Source organism: Theropithecus gelada, chromosome 3, assembly GCF_003255815.1.
Source record: "Theropithecus gelada isolate Dixy chromosome 3, Tgel_1.0, whole genome shotgun sequence".
Taxonomy (NCBI): domain Eukaryota; kingdom Metazoa; phylum Chordata; class Mammalia; order Primates; family Cercopithecidae; genus Theropithecus; species Theropithecus gelada.
The window spans coordinates 71,275,474-71,291,973 of record NC_037670.1 but is presented as its reverse complement, the minus strand read 5'-3'; the positions used below and the strand labels follow the sequence as shown (position 1 = coordinate 71,291,973).

Genomic DNA, 16,500 nt, shown 5'->3' with positions numbered 1-16,500 from the left:
TAAATAAGCTATTTCATTGAGGAAAAAATTGGGAAAATCTGTATAATCATATGATGATGGTCTCCCCCCACCGCAACCAACTTACACTATTATTTTACATCTTGAAATTGAATGCCTGCTTCATAAATCAAGAACTTTGGAAATAGTCATTCTCTTTAAGTGAACTTCATAAGTATCCTTCCCAGGTCTTTAGAATCCATCCTAACTAACCAAACACACACACACACACACACACACAACAACAACAACAACAACAACAATCCTCATGCATCATTCTTTTTTACCAGAACTTCAACTCCTATAATTTCTAAATTGTTACAAATATAACAGGAGATTAATGAAAAGAAGTGAACACTCCTTGAAACAGGGGTAAAGCCCGTCAGGCTTTTTGGGGGCGGGGAGAGGTGTTGGCAAGTCTGGTAAATAACACAGGAGGAAGAAGTCCTCTGACAAGAATGGTGAAGGGTTGTTTGAAGGAGTATAGTTGAAGCATAAGCCCAGTTCTCATGACAAGTTGGATAAAATGTGCAAAATTGGGAGCTAATGAGAGCCATATGACCAGATATGTTGTTTTGTATGCAGGATTTAACATGCATAAAATAAACTTTTCACTGCGCCCACAAGCAAAATATAGAGGCTCTGGCCTCCTGATGTGTGGCTTAAGCAGGTTCCATTAGGACACCAGAAGTTTTCTGTGTAAGAGGGTCTCTCTTGGCTAGATACAGAGAAAGTGTGGGTGCTGAGCTGCATGGGGGTGGGGGGAAGGAGTATTCTAAGAACTGCATATGCAGAAATGAAGTAGGAAAAAAATCATTAAGTTGTAGAGGAAGAGAGTGAATCTGAGTGGCAAAGACAGAAATAGGATTAATGATGGTGAACTCCAAACCTGCCCCTCAGTTTAGCACTAGGTGAACAGAAACCCTTTATAAGAAAGGAACTTCTCCACCCTTCATGCTGAGAATTAGTGGAGTCAATGACCTTCAGGGCATCTAAACTCACCTCTGCCCCACACATGAACCCTAGTGTCCTGATAACATCCCCTCCCCACACACACAAAGTTGTGTGTGTGTGTGTGTGTGTGTGTGTGTGTGTAGGTGATGGGGGCAGTGGTGCACAAAACAAACCCAGATCAGATCCCAGTTCCTCTGCTCACTCACCGTGTAAACTCAGGCCTCAGTGTTCCCATCTATAAAATGGGATCCATAATATGAACCTGTGGGGGTCAAGGGCAGCCGTCAGATAAGAATAAGTGATACTATTTCTGAGAAGCCTGGTGGCTCTTCTTAAACACGGGTGTCACAGAAATCTGCAGCACTCTGACCAGAGGAGCCAAAACACAAGTGTGACTCTGAAACTCCGCTGGCCATCTGATGCCACCGAGTGCCCACCTGCCAGACCAGCCTACCAGCCGCGCTGCAACCCCTCTGCAACCACCTGCACCACAGTGGCAATGCCTCCTCGCTCGGTGCAAATCAAGGTGGGGGTGGTGGAGGAAGCAGGCAGGTTAAAATAGCTTCTGTGGAATATTCTAGACTGGGAATCAGCTTTTCCCTGCGGAACTCAAGGGCCCGGGGCACAAGCTGGTCAGCCCAGTCCTGACCAGAATCTCCTTCTCCTTCCTTGGTTTGGTTTCTCTTTCACTTCCCCCTCCCCCGGAGCTTCCCCGCACCCCAGGCCCTTCGGGTCCCGGCTTCTCGGCCCTGCTACTGTACCTTGAGCAGCACCTGCTGGCAGCTTCCAGGGATCACGCCGGAACGCGGCCGCTGCTCGAGCCCAGCTCGCGGGATGCCTGGAGCCAGGGCCAAGCCGGTCTAAGCGGCAGCCTCTATTTTTACCCTGAGCACCAGCAAGGGCAACTTCTTTTAAGAGCAGCTCTTGATTTTTCCCCCCTTTTGGCAGCTAAAGAATTCAGGGAGGGGAAAAAAAAATCACTGTTCAGTGAGTGCAGCTGGGAATCTCTGAACCCAGCCCTCACTGCCAGGGACTGAAACCACAGCAAATGTCAGGGAGCGGGACCTGCGGAGGGGCCGACTGGCTCCCCGCGGACAGAGGCGAGCAGGGAGCGCTCGCGCACCAGCTAACTGCCCCCTTCTGAGTGCAGAGCGCGGTCCTCCAGCGACTGCACTAGCAAAGTGGCCCGCTGCCACCGCGTTATTCACCTAGTGGAGGCGGCCTGATTTACTGGCGACTTCACAAACCCAACTCCACGCTGGAGCATTTGCATGGCTCTGTTCTCGCCTCGAGGAGCAGCCACTAGCGAACCCGGTGGAGCAGCTTGCTGCGAGAAGGAGCCGGGAGGGAAACTGTGGTACCTTATTTTACTGTAATTGCAAAAGGAACGATGTGCCAGAGATTTATATTTAGAAGTTGTATGTTTCTACTTTTATGTAAATGGAGCAATTAGGGCCTGTCTTGCTGCTGCTAACTCCAATGCGTGTGCATTGCTGGGGAGCTGGTGTTTTCAATCACAATTAGTGAGCTGGTCAAAAAACAAAGTTCGTTTAAGGATAAGAGCTCAATTGTGCGAATGGGGGAGAGGCCAGCGTTCGTGTGCCGGCCTGTGGCTTGCGGTGACACCTAGCTTAGGGCCATGGCCAACCCTATAGTGGTGTTTACCTGTGGCAGCAGCTGTCTCTGTTCAAAGTTGGCATAGATGAGGAAGCAAGAATGTTCACTTTTCTTCTCAAGCAAACCGTCTGTCCTTCAGCTTTCATCCACGCTATTAATTGGTGTCTTTCCTCACTACTCCTTGAGCAAGGAGACAGGCCCAGAAAAGCCGAGCGGGGGGGGGGGGGGGGGGGGGGACATTTTTCAGGGCTCTATTATTTTAGCAGCTGCTCACGGATTGCTGTTATTCAGTCAAAAATATAAGCCAGGAGACGTGAACACCCCAAGCAGGTGACTGGGATGTTGTTCTCTGATTCAACTGAAATGACACAAGGCTGGGGGTTCAGAGGCATGGACAAGAGTGCTGACGAGTCCGGGTGTTTTCGTTCCTTCCTATGAAAAAATCTGTTTCCAAAAACGCATGATTTCTGGTTCATCCCGTCTGGGAAACCAAACATAAAACGTGACTATGGAGAGAAATCAAAAGGTGTTCCCAGCAGCTAATGTGTTATTCTGGGGCTCAGGCCAGAAAACCTGGCCTTGTTGGTGAGGGGTGACTCCCTCAAGAGGCAGCTCAGAATCCAGAGAATGTGGGCAGGATCCAGAGTACTATCTGCTGCAGGGAGACTGCGAGAGTCTGTGATGAAGAAGGGTCTCATCAAATGGTTGACATTGAACATGGGATTGGCAAACACGGCCTGTTTCCTGGACAGCCACAGCCTGTACATAACTTGGGCTGAATGTTAGGTAGAAAGAGTTGGGACAAAGGAGAAGCAGTGTTTCACATTCAAAATTGAACTGGGAAGCTGTTTTGCTTTCAAGTTAAGTCAATGAATGAATAGCTCTAAACAGAGAGAGAGAGGGAAACATTAAAAAGTCCCCTGAAATTCATTGAGAACAACAGGGTCAGAAATGGTTAATCTGAAACTTGACTCCTAAGCTTCACATTTCTTTCAGAACCACTGGAATATCCCACAAGGCCTTCTGCTTCGTGGGATATTCCACAAAAACAGTGGGATACTCTGTTTTTAGAGTATTTGGAAATGCTGTTTTCTGAAGCAAGGGAACCGGGATACTAGAACTAAAACAACTGCGGAAAAGAGAAGAAGGAAAAAAACCCAGTAAGTAACCTATTACTCTTCATTCTACAGCAGTGGTTCTCAACTGGGGCGATTTTGCTCCCTGGGGGACATCTGGCCATGTTTGAAGACATTTTGGTTGTTACAGCTGGGAGGGAGGTTCTACTGATCATTAGTGGGTAGGGGCCAGGGATGCTGCTGAATATCCTACCATGCACAGGACAGCCCCCAACAACAAGAAATTATCTGGCCTACAGTGTTAATTGTTCTGCAGTTGAGATACCCTGATTTCATGTTATAATTGTAAAGTTCACCCAACCTTCTCCCTATCCATCTCCAAGAGGCCTTGGGAACCAAGAAAGCATTGCAACTCTACAAAATACTAATCAAGTGATTCTGCTGCCTCTTGCATCTTATGTTCTCTGATTACTGGAGACTACAGATACAATGCTCCTCTTGGGCAACATTGTTGCTCCAACCAACTTTCATGTATGGCCTCAATATATTTTCCTGCTGGCTTTTTGTTCTAAACCAAAGCAGAATCTTGGTGGCCAGCAACAAAATGAGATGGGCTGGCCTACACCCAAGTTGTTAGGAGACAAGAGACTCATGCAAAAGAATAAATGAATAAAGGATTGAGTTGTTCATTTTAGCAATTCAGTATCAGATAAATCCATGCAAGAGAGAATTCCCTGAAGTAAAATTCACAAAAGTAAGATTACCCTGCCTTTCTCCTAGAGCAAATGAATATGTTGTAGCTTGATTTTATTTGTTTAATACCTTAGGGGAATGACATACAATCAATATCCAAAGAGATAAAACAGTGTTTTGCTAAATCCTAATGGCTGTTGCAAGCAACATTATATTCTCCAAACTTCCTTTGTAAAAGGAAGTGGTGTGGCTGTTGAAGGAAGGCCATGCCCTTCCAGCCCTTCCAGGTGTTGCTCTCCTGTGAGGACTGGGGAAACTATTGTGAAGGATTCCACCTCATGGAAAATCATAAGAGTAATCAACAAGTATTGGTGAAATGCACAAAAAGGAAGTTGCCTGGATGAAACTAGCTTAGAACTGAAATCCTGTTGTCCAGACAGTGAGGGCTTACTTCCCCGGTTCATTACTTACCTCCTGAGTGACTTGGGTCCTCCAGAAAGGAAAGGGTAGGTCAGAGATCATTTTAAGATGAAGGGAGCTATGAGGGGAATGTCTTAGACACTCTGACGCCATGTCATCTCTTCCAACTTGTGAATCACCGTCTCCTCAGGTAAATGGTCATTTTGGAACCAAAGGCCTCAATCAACTTTCAAATGATTCAGAAATGCCTGGAGTTCTTCCCAAGAAGTAACCAAGTGGTACATGTAAAAAAATTCAATATTGAGAGAAATACTCGTTTACAACCACTATAGAAAAACATACATTGAAGAAAACCCAGACTAACTCAACCTGAAGAAATATGCCCTCAACATTCTTCCTGACCAATATATATTTCAAAATTGTTTATCATGACTCAGTTCTAACCCAATCAGGAAACATCTGCTTCAACAATTTATCTTCCTATTGCCCCAGAAGATTGTTGAAAAATACTCCCCAAGGAACACGGAACAGATTGTTGTAATCATTTTTCTCACCTGGATCCCCTTGGGTAATAAGTTCCATTGCTGACTTGAAGACATGGTGGTTTAGCATGTAGATTCCATTGGACTGATAAGAGGGCAGCAATCTTGCTTTGCATCCAGTTTTGCCTGTCCACAAAGATCCCCCCACAGCCTGTTCCCAAATCGCTGCTTGGAGGGAAAAAGCCCCACAGAAAAGCCTGGGGGCAGTCCTGTGTGAATTTTTTTTTAAATCAGTGAATTGCTGCCTCCCTCGTGTCCTAATAGAGTCCAAAGGTTCTGCCCTCTGTGGGAGCAGCTCCAAGGCATGGTCTGAGTGCCGCTGTTCACGAGTCCTGCGGGATCGCGTGGACACTGGCAGCAGCTCAGCTAGGTGGGCAAATATTTCCAGGTGGCCCACTCTAATTTTAGGAAGGTCAAGTTTGCAAAGGTGAAATAGTAAGTAGGACTTCTGTCACTTTATCAGATTGGAAAAGCAAACTGTAATTAAGCACAATATTCTTAGAGTTTAAAATGGAATCACTGAATTCTACAACCAGCTTTAAACTCTCAAAAAATAACTTATGGCTACAATCCCTCTTCTACTCATTGAGTTCCTCTTAAAAGATGGAAGAGTGTAATGAATGAGGGAGGAGCCTCTATAGTAGAAGGAAAAAAACACTCCAGAAAACCTCTCTCCCAAAGGCCAGGGGTTCATTTGTGATCCCTTAATGAAACAGGGGCAGAAAGCCAACAAGGTAATTTTGGCCAACTCCAACATCACTTAACTATGAGCTGAGAATAATTAAAATGGTGCTCCCTGTAGAAAAGAGTTCACCCAATAAGTTTCCCAAATTTCAAGGAGCTTTTGTTTTATTAGATGCTGTTAGCTTCATGTTAGTCACAGGAAAAAAAAAAAATGCCCACATACACACGCACAACTAAATGTAGTCAGTTTGCTCAGCTGCTGCTGACGTCACTGCTGCCCACTAGGAGTGAGTTACTGTCATAACCCCTCTTTTATTAATCATAGGCTGGAGGAAGCACAAAGTGGGTGACATCATTAGGCAAAGGACCGGCTAACTCATGCTCCAATTTACTCAGCTTTATTATAACATTTCTCGAGTGTCATATGAAAGTGATTACCATTTCACACTTTCCCCATCTGAGCAATCATCCCTAACCTTCAATTCGAATTCCCAGAGAGAAGCTTAGCTTTTCAGATGGAGGTGCATAAAGGCCAAATCTCACCAAGGGTCCTTGTCCCAAGAAGAAATGTCCTCCTCAGAACGCCTTCTTCCTGGGCTTGAAACAGAGGTAGTTTCTAGAACTGTAGGAAACTAAATAATTCTCCATTGTCTCTGGCCCTGGCAGTGGCCTCTGACTGGGGAAGACCCTGATGGTCCAGACGGGTGCAGCAAGTATGGCCTCCCGGTGACCAAGGGCACAGGCACCTCAGAGCTCTGAAGTATGAAAAATACCATTTGAAGATGAGGTAAAAGGTAGTGGTTGAATGTATGGGTCCTACAGTCAGACTGCCTGGGTTCAAATTTAGGATTCACCATTTTCAAACTGCTGGGCAAATGACTTGGTTCCCCGATTAGTATAATAAATATGGATAAGAATAGCACCCCCTTCGTAGATAGGATTGTTGTCAGGGATAGCTCAGTTAATTTTGTGAGCCACATAGAATGTGCTGGTACGTAGTCACCATTGCTTACTGGTATTATTTCTCTTCCTTTTTTAAAAAAGCTTTATTGGCTGACCTGAACTCCCTGCATTCTACTTTGTAGAGCCTTGGAAAGATGGGCAAATGCTCTGTGACAAGCCACCAGGGCAGACTGGTACTGGGAAGACCCTACTATACATTTGGCTCTGTCCCTGGCTGGAAAGTTACAAGTCAGTCTACCTCTCTGTGGTCCAGTTTCCACACCTACTACTCTTTATCCCATGAGGAACTTCTGGAAACTAAAAAAGGTACGTAATCAAAACCGAAAGAAGACATTGGTTCAAGGATCCTCAAGAGCTCAGCATTGTGTTTCTGTTGTTTCTTTTTGAACAGACAAAATTCTCAGAGTGTTCAGTAGCTACACACACACACACACACACACACACACACCCCACACACACAAAAGTAGCATCTCCACAATGTTGCATGCATCAGGAAAAGCAAATGTTTTTACCACAGGCTGGGCTATGCTTCATCCTCTTAAATTAGCATCTTGAGGTCTTTGCAGAAGCCATTTTATAGATGCCTACACTCATCCCCTTACTTGCATTCTCATCCTGAGGGTATTTTAAGGAGTCAAAATAAAGTTTACTTAAGCGTGTGTGAGAGACAGAATGATAGACCAAAAGAGAAGGCTGGGGCTTTGTAATATTTAGATAATGATGAAACTGAAACGGCTGATGCAGAGTGCAGTAATTATATAGGATACTTTATTATTTGGGTTCACCTTTGCTCAGTAGTGAATTATAAGCACTCTACTAGGTGAGAGGTTTGGCTTCCAAAATGAACAGCTGGTGCAGGATGGAACTACCAGACCATGTCACATGGCAAATAAAATAATAATACATAGAAACTTCAGGATCTCCTAATTGGAAGCTTCCTTTAGACAACAAAAGATGCCAGGATATCTGCTGCCCCCTAACTGGTACCATGACGAAGAGCACATAACTTTTTAAGAAGCAAACTCTGATTCAGATACAGTTAGTTGGCGGCTGAGTCAACCTCCTAAGTTATAGTTGTGAATTTGGCCATTTCCGTAAACCTGTTTGTTGCGATTAAGGCAAAGCTATTGGGTAGAGTCCTGCTCTGTTTCTGTCTTTTCCTGATGGAGAGGCACCCCTGATTTGCAGCAGCTGCCCAGGTAGAACAGGTTGACCAAAGCACACATCACCAACACAGACTGTTAATCACGTGACTAGATAAAACTCTCACAGTGTCATTCAAATTTCCATATCCTTCTTCTATGGAAATTTCTGAGAGACCCAGAAAAGGAGTGTAACCATGAGGGAAAGTGAATCCTGCACACTTGAATATTCCAGACTTACCAGGTGATCCAGCTGTCCATCAGTGGGAAGAGGCTGAGGCGCCCCCTTCTGGTACATCTGAATAGGAATAAACTCTGGGTAGAAAGAAATCCTGTAGCAACTGGGTACCTTCTCTGTGATTTGTCCACTTCCAATATGAAAATTGTTGCTTTTTAAATGACATCCATCCTAAGTTAAAAAAAAAAACATACTATTTGTATAAAATGTGGAAGACACAGAACAAAAAATGTAAATCACATATCATCATCCCTCCCAGAAATAATCATTATTAAAATTTCTGTGCGTGTGTAAAACAAAATTGCAATCCTACTGTAATATTGTCCTGTATACTGATATTTTTCACCTATCAATGTATGTTGAGCAGTTTCAATGGTCAAATTATTTCTTGAAAATATTAATGACTGGGGAGTAACCTTTCAAATAGGTGTGTCTTTATTTTTAAACCAGTCCACAATTATTGCATATTGAAGTCATTTCCCAAATTTTGTAAGTGTAAGTATTGCATCCATCCTTTTATGTGTTTAAATGCATCTCTTATTATTTCCTTGAGATGAGTTCCTAGAAGTCGAATCACTGGATCTAAAAATGTGGACATATTTGTGCTGGACGCTGTGGGTCACGCCTGTAATCCCAGCACTTTGGGAGACCAAAGCAGGTGGATCACGTGAGGTCAGGAATTCGAGACCAGCCTAGCCAACATAGTGAAACCCCATCTCTACCAAAATTACAAAAATTAGCCAGGTGTGGTGGCACACGCCTGTAATCCCAGCTGCTCAGGAGGCTGAGGCATGAGAATCACTTGAACCCAGGAGTCAGAGGTTGAAGTGAGCCGAGATGGCACCCCTGCACTCCAGTCTGGGCGACAGAGTAAGACTTCCTCTCAAAATAAATAAATAAATAAATAAATAAAATTAAATAAGATAAATAAAAAATAAAAATGTGGACATATTTAAGATCTTTATATATATAACCAGCTGCCCTCCTGAAAGTTTTTGCCTATTACATTCCAACCAATAGTGTAAGGGCATGACTCTTTCCCTGTGTTTTGGGATGGATGTTATTATCAAAGTTCTCTCCCACCCAGGCCAAATACGGTATATGCTTTGTTTTAATTTGAATTTTTAAATTATTATTTTAAATGGACATTTTGTTGTCCATTTGAACAACTTTCTTTTGAGTCACTGTTCATGTTCTTTGCCCATTGTTTCTTTTATTAATAAGAACCCTATTCTCATTCTTATATTTTAAATAAAATTTCATTGTATATATGTTTATATTATCTATAGTAAAGTATATTTTATTATTAATGAGAACTCTTTTTATATTAAGATTCCTACCCTACTGTCTGCTACATATTATTGTAATTTTTCCCCTGTGAGTTCCTGGCTCTTTAATTTTGTTTGTATTAATAGTGTTTCAGGCCAAAAGAGAGTTTACATTTTTATATGAACTCATCTAGGAATTGCTATCTTTTTGCTAAGGCTTCTCCATCAGGAAATCAAATTGATACTCACATATATTTTTCACTAAACATTTTTGGAAACTTTATTCTTTAATCCAACATATCTGGAATATATTTTGGCATACAGAACAAGGAAGAGCTATGACATTTTAGAAATTTTTCCAAAGATTGAATAAGCACCGTTTACGAACTTTTCACTTTGGAACGCCATTTTCATCACCTGTTGAATGTGTATAAATATGAACACTAATTTCATTCGATTGATCTGTAGTGTGTTGCTAAGCTTGTGATCCCGTTCCATTCATATTGTTTCCCAGTTTTAATGTTGTTCTTTTAACTCTAGTTCTGTCCTATCCCAGGTCTTTTTATGTATGTGACTCAAGTCCACAACCCAACAGTTATCTTGATTAAAATATAATTTCTTAATGCCTGGGCTTTATAACAACTGTAGATAATTCTAGGTTTTTCTCTACCTGTAGTTACTCAAAGTTTGTCATTTAATGGTAGCATATTATCGAACAGTGTGTTTGTTTGTTTGTTGAGACTGTGTCTCACTCTGTCGCCCAGGCTGGAGTGAAGTGGCGCGATCTCGGCTCACTGCAACCTCCGTCTCCTGGGTTCAAGAATTTCTCGTGCCTCAGCCTCCTGAGTAGCTGGGACTATAGGTATGCACCACCACACCTGGCTAACTTTTTGTATTTTTAGTAGAGACGGATTTTCACCATTTTGCCTGGGCTGGTCTCGAACTCAGGCAATCCGCCTGCCTTTGTTTCCTGAAGTGCTAGGATTACAGGCATGAGCCACCGTGCCTGGCCTTAAACAGTGTTTTTAATTTAAAAAGCTTCTTCCTAATTCTAAAAATAATAGGTATTCATTTTTAAAATACAAACACCATTGAGGAAAAAAGAAAGGAAGGAAGAAAGAGAAAGAGGAGGGAGGTAAAGAGGAAACAAAGAAAGGGAGAGAAGGAGGAAGGAAAAAGAGGGAGGAGGGACAGAGGGCTCCTACAATTTAATCATCCAAAGAAAACCAGAAACAAAATTATGGTTTATGTCTTTCCAGAAATGGAAAGATCTTTCCTCATTTCAGGAACATTTTCTTCTATTGCATTTTTGACAAGTGTTTTTGTTTGTTTCTAAAATTTTCTTGAATGTGTAAATTGTTGATTTAAAGATTTAGTTTTTGAGCGTGCTCTTTAGCTTTCTTTGCTCTTTGTTTCGTTTCTTCTTGTTAGTTGAGGAATTTATGCATAAGCCCTATGTTGCTGTTTATTCTTTTTCTGTTAACTCATTTTTGAATGGAATAAGACAGCAGGTCTACTGTTTGCCCTAAAATAGCATAGATGTGTTCTCATCTATCCTCCTTTCTACTTCTCTCAACACCATCTACATCTTATCTAACGGTTGGGTGCTGATGGCCTCTGGGGCCTAGGACAAGAGCTGAGGTCATGGGTTGGAACTTTCTGTTGACCCTGCAGCCAGGTCCTGTCTTGCCAAGTTAGGGGCGTGTCCCTTCTGTTGGAGGAATATGCTTCAGGTGTCAACCTTTTCCCTAGTTTTGGAATGGACTGGGTTAGAAAGATGTTGGAGTTTGCAGCCTTTTTCTTCTGTACTGATGCATGCGTTTAATTCTTCATCATGTCTCAAGCTTACAGCTCTCGCTCCTCATTTCCTTTTCTTACCTGTGACAAAGCCTCTGTTCCTCCATCCTTAGATGTAAGCTTATGCCACCATTAACAAAACTTAGGGAGAGAAAACTAAAATCACCCATGCACTCCAGGCTTGGTAGATGCTCACACCTGACTCATTCTTTTGTTTTCGGGTCCTTCCCCCAACGACTGCCATAGCTGTGTGTTGGCTGGCTGCTTCCTGGTCCCTAGTTGGACCCTGCTTCTCTGCAGTCCCTTGCATACAGACTCTCTCTGTGAGACACATTCTCCTCTTCTTGGGCAGGACCTAAAACAGCCTCAGGCCTGCCTTCCTTCCCATGCAGACCCTATTAGGTCCACAGGAAACTCATGCATTTCTAGCCCACTATTGATAGGAATGTGGTTTCTTAATAAACATAGCCCCTTCCTCTTTTTATCCTTTACCTTGTCTTAGACCAATTTACACATTTATTCAGGCATGAGTTAGGCATCAGTGTGCAGGGTCCCTCAACTGCAGAAGGTGCTGTTGAAGCCTATGTTAGTTATCTTCCCTGGAGTTGAGGAAGATTAATTAACCCTGCCCTGTTGGGAGAGCTGGGACTCACACACAACTGGCAGGTGCTTCTTCTGAAGGCGTCTCCCAAAATTCACCCTCCCTCCACCAACCTGCCTTGCTCTCCACTCTCTTAAACTTTTATATTCTCAACATCTCTCCAGAGTCTTAAAATAATGGAACCTGTTCTCAGATATCTACTTTAAAGATTCCTTTGCAGTGGTCTCTATCCCCTTCACTCTGGTATCTGATAGCTATCTGGTATTTTGGCCCCTGGGTTAGAATTTCAATTTTAAAACATTATACTAGTTTTAAAACACTAAATGTTCGTCTTCTATTGTTGCTTGAGTGAGAAATAAGCCTCTATTGATTTTGAGGCATCGTCATTTTGGGATCTATTTCTTCTAGCAACCATTACCTTCAAGATAGAGAAGAGTAGAAGATGAGAAATTTAAAGGCAGAGGCTTGGGAACCTTCATATTTACGAGGTGAGTGGAGGAAGAGGAGTCTGTGAGGAGCTTTGAGGAGTCAGATGTGTAGGAGAAAAACACATAGGGAACATTGTCAAGGAAGTCAAGAAAAGTGAGAGTTTGAAAATGTCAGATGACACGATGTGGTCAAGTAAGACACCGACAGAAAGGCCCAATAGATCTGGCAATATTCTAATCAGTGACAGTGCTAGCCTGAGCAGATCAGCTTTGTTACTTGGGGACAGATTTTAGTGGGAAGAGGAGGGGATGAGAAGACTAAGGAGATGTACTCTGTCAAACGTTGTGAAGAAGAAATTGAGTAATGACTAGAGAAGGAGACACTGAGGATTGAGAGAAAGCCCTTTCAAATTTTAAGATAGAGATTTAAGCTTCTCTTCTGAGAGAAGTGAGCTGCTAAAGGTAAATAACTTTACAATATGAGAGAAGACAGAGAAACAAATTTCCTCCTGAAGTAAGAAATGATGGATTGATTTCAAAATAGACACATGTTCACACCACTCCTTACCACCTCCATCACTGTCCCTCGGGCCAACCTGCCATTCTTATTGACCTAAATATACCACCACACCTGAAAAAATGCAACAGCCTCCTAGCAAATCTCCCTATTCCCATCCTTGCCCCCGTAGACTATTGGGAATCCAACACTCAAAATGACCCTTTCAAAAATGCAAGGCAGATGAGGTCTCTCCTTTGCTCCTACCCTCCCATGGCTTCTCCACTCACTCACTGTTGTGGCCAGAGAGAAGCTACGTGACCTGGCCACATCCCCGATCATGTCTTCTCTGTTTCTCCTTGGTCTCTGTCTTCTTCACATGTGATCCCCCTTGCTTTCCTTCCAACAGAATGAGCTTGTGCATGTCCCAAGCCTTTGTGCTTGACATCTTCTCTGCCAGGAATTTCGTCATTTTCCATCAGACACCCTCGCAGCTCACTCCCTGACTTTCTTGTTATTTGTTTCCAGATCACTGAAGCCTTTTTGGACCACTCAATATAAAATAGCAACGGACTCCACCCTGGTACACCCTAACACCCAGCCTGTTTCATTTTTCTCTGTTATATTTATCACCATCTGAGGTATTTGTTTATTGTCTATGTGACAAAACTAGAATGAGGGTAGAAACATTGTTTTGTTAACAGCTAAATCTTGGCACCTAAAACTGTGTCTGGCATGTAGTACTTGCTCAGTAAATATTTTTTGGTTGATGAATTAATCCTAAGCATAGGTGGTAGGATTAGCCTTAAATTAAACAAGAAGAAAAAAATAAAGGATGGGCATAGAGAGACATGATAATAACTGACAGAGAAGGGAATTAAGAGAATTTTCATCTCATTGATTTTACAGTAAAAAAAAAAAGGTAAGCTCATCTGCTGAGAGAGATGTCAAAGCTGGTGGAGGTGGTGGAGTGGAAGTTTGAAAAGATAGGTGAGGCCGGGCGCGGTGGCTCGAGCCTGTAATCCCAGCACTTTGGGAGGCCGAGACGGGCGGATCACGAGGTCAGGAGATCGAGACCATCCTGGCTAATACGGTGAAACCTCGTCTCTACTAAAAAAAAAAAAAAGTACAAAAAACTAGCCGGGCGAGGCGGCGGGCGCCTGTAGTCCCAGCTACTCGGGAGGCTGAGGCATGAGAATGGCGTAAACCCGGGAGGCGGAGCTTGCAGTGAGCTGAGATCCGGCCACTGCACTCCAGCCTGGGCGACAGAGCGAGACTCCGTCTCAAAAAAAAAGAAAAGAAAAGATAGGTGAAATGTTATAACAGTGGCAGAACCAGATAGGAGATGAGGGGGATTCTGAACACCTCCCGGCATTCTGGAAGACATTGAGACTGAATGCACTGAAGTTTCAGGAACAACAAACCACAGTTGTTCTGCCTTACCCAGAAGTGTTCTTCACTGTAAGGTGTAGAAGAGAGAAGGTCAATTGTCTAGATATAGCACTGCTGTCCAGTAGAACTTTCTGCAATCATGAAAAGGTTCTACAATCTGTACCGTGCAATCGAGTAGCCACTGGCCACGTGTGCTTATTGAACATTTGGAATGTAGCTATTGTGACAGGCTGCACACTACACAGCACACGTCGGGCGATCCAGACTCAGGTTCTGGCAGAGCAGGAGCTGAGAAAGGACAACAAAGAATGGGAGTAAGAGGAAATGTCAGTAAAGAAACTGTGTGGTGCCCTCAGGAATCTGAACCAGGTGAAGAAAGATGTGAAGCCAAAAAGCTACTGATGGTTTGTGAAAAATAGCATCATTCAGGAATCAGAGATATGGATGATGTGAAATGCAGGTATGTTGAGAGAGAGTGAGAGCTGATGGGCATTGGGTCTCAGAAAATGAAATGCTGAAGATTAAGATTTCAAAGGACAAACCATTGTGAATAGTAAAACAGCCCAGGGCATGGGCATGGGATATGTTTCTTATGTGGAGTGGTTGTGAAAGTCTTTGGTGTTAAGGGATTCAAAGGTCTGTAAGAGAGAGTTGGCTGAATAAAAAACCTGGGGTAGATGTCTGGCACAGAGATGTATAATGTGACAGCCACAGCCGCAAGGCTGTTTTTATATGAAGGTGGAAATACGATGAAGATGATGTTCTGTTAGTTATCATTGATCAAGCACTCATTTCTGCTAGGCATGGAGCAAAGTGCTTGATATATATGTAATACCCTTTCACCCTTCAAATAACATTTTGAAATAGATTTTCTTATTATTGCCAATTCCAGATGAAGCCACTGGGGCTTGGAAAGACCAGATAACTTGTCCAAGGATATACCCTGAAGGTGTGATGGAGCTAGGATTTCAATCCAGGCAGCTTGGCATGAAAGCTCATGCTGACCGGGCGCAGTGGTTCATGCCCGTAATCCCAGCACTTTGGGATGCCCAAGACAGGTGGATCACTTGAAGTCAGGAGTTCAAAACCAGTCTGGTCTACATGGTGAAACCCCATCTCTACTAAAAATACAAAAAATTAGCTGGGCTTAGTGGTGCTACTGGGTAGTCCCAGCTACTCTGGAGGCTGAGGTAGGAGAATCACTTGAACCTGGGAGGCAGAGGTTGCAGTGAGCCGAGATTGCACCACTGCACCCCAGCCTCGGCAACAGAGTGAGACTCTGTAACAAAAAAAAATTTAAAAAGACAAGAAAGCTCATGCTGTCCAGCACTAAGCTCCATTACTTTCTTCTTTTTTCTTTATGTCTTTCATGTTCTCATCTGAGCCTTCATACTTGCAGCAGCAGTGGTCAGCACTAAGAGTCCTTAGTGGCTAGCACCCACCCCCATCCTCATCCATGTCTCCCAGATCAAGGAGCTGCAGGAAAACATGCGTGCTTGATAGGAGGTGGAATGTCCGTGGAAGACTCCATGTCAGAGAAGTTAGCTGGTGGGCAAGGTTAGAGTGGAAACTGAGAGTTATGGCAGCGTATTACAATGGAACAAGTGGGAATGTAGGAAGGGGTGCAGTGGGAGGAAGAAGGCGGGGATACGGAACCCACTGGATGAGATTCCTGGAAAGGAGAGTCCTTGGAAGGCCTTCATTTGGGATGGTGCAAAAGGCTGACAAGCTAATATTAATTGACCTTAAACTTTCATACTTAAAATATAATATGTATGGCATGCACAATACTCATATCCCATGCCAGGAGAAACATTTAAGTGTAACGCTTACCTATATTAACAGATATTAGAATGGCACTAAACAGGAAACATTTTTAAATGTAGGAGTGCCTGGTTAGCATAGTAGCGTTCAACCGGTTCTTGCTACACCTGCTTCCGTGAGAGTATCACACAAGATAAAAACTTCCAGAAGCACTGAGATAAGAGCGGGGATGAGCCTTAGTCTACATACACAGGTGTTCAGGATAGGTAATTTACTTTATTTTTCTGTGATTGCATTAAATTCCTACCCTGAGCCTTCAATTTGCCATATGCTAGTAAATAAGCCTCATGCTATTTGAAGTCCTCACATTTTTTTTCTGTACCTAAATTCAGGAATCGGGGAGGGTGGGTGGAGTAGAGCAGAGGGAT

The 16,500-nt window shown here is 43.2% G+C and overlaps 1 long non-coding RNA gene across 2 annotated transcripts in view; it reads left to right on the top strand.

Annotated features, from left to right (window-relative positions):
* The window catches only part of LOC112621374, a 92,358-nt gene that overhangs the window by 9,662 nt on the left and 66,196 nt on the right, over positions 1-16,500 (top strand). The window contains exons 2-3 of one of the 2 annotated variants that reach the window (XR_003118716.1): positions 7,069-7,252; positions 8,135-9,671. This is a non-coding gene — a long non-coding RNA (uncharacterized LOC112621374). Of the gene's footprint in view, positions 1-7,068; positions 7,253-8,134; positions 9,672-16,500 lie in introns of those variants that run through there. The other variant, XR_003118715.1, reaches the window with a different exon arrangement.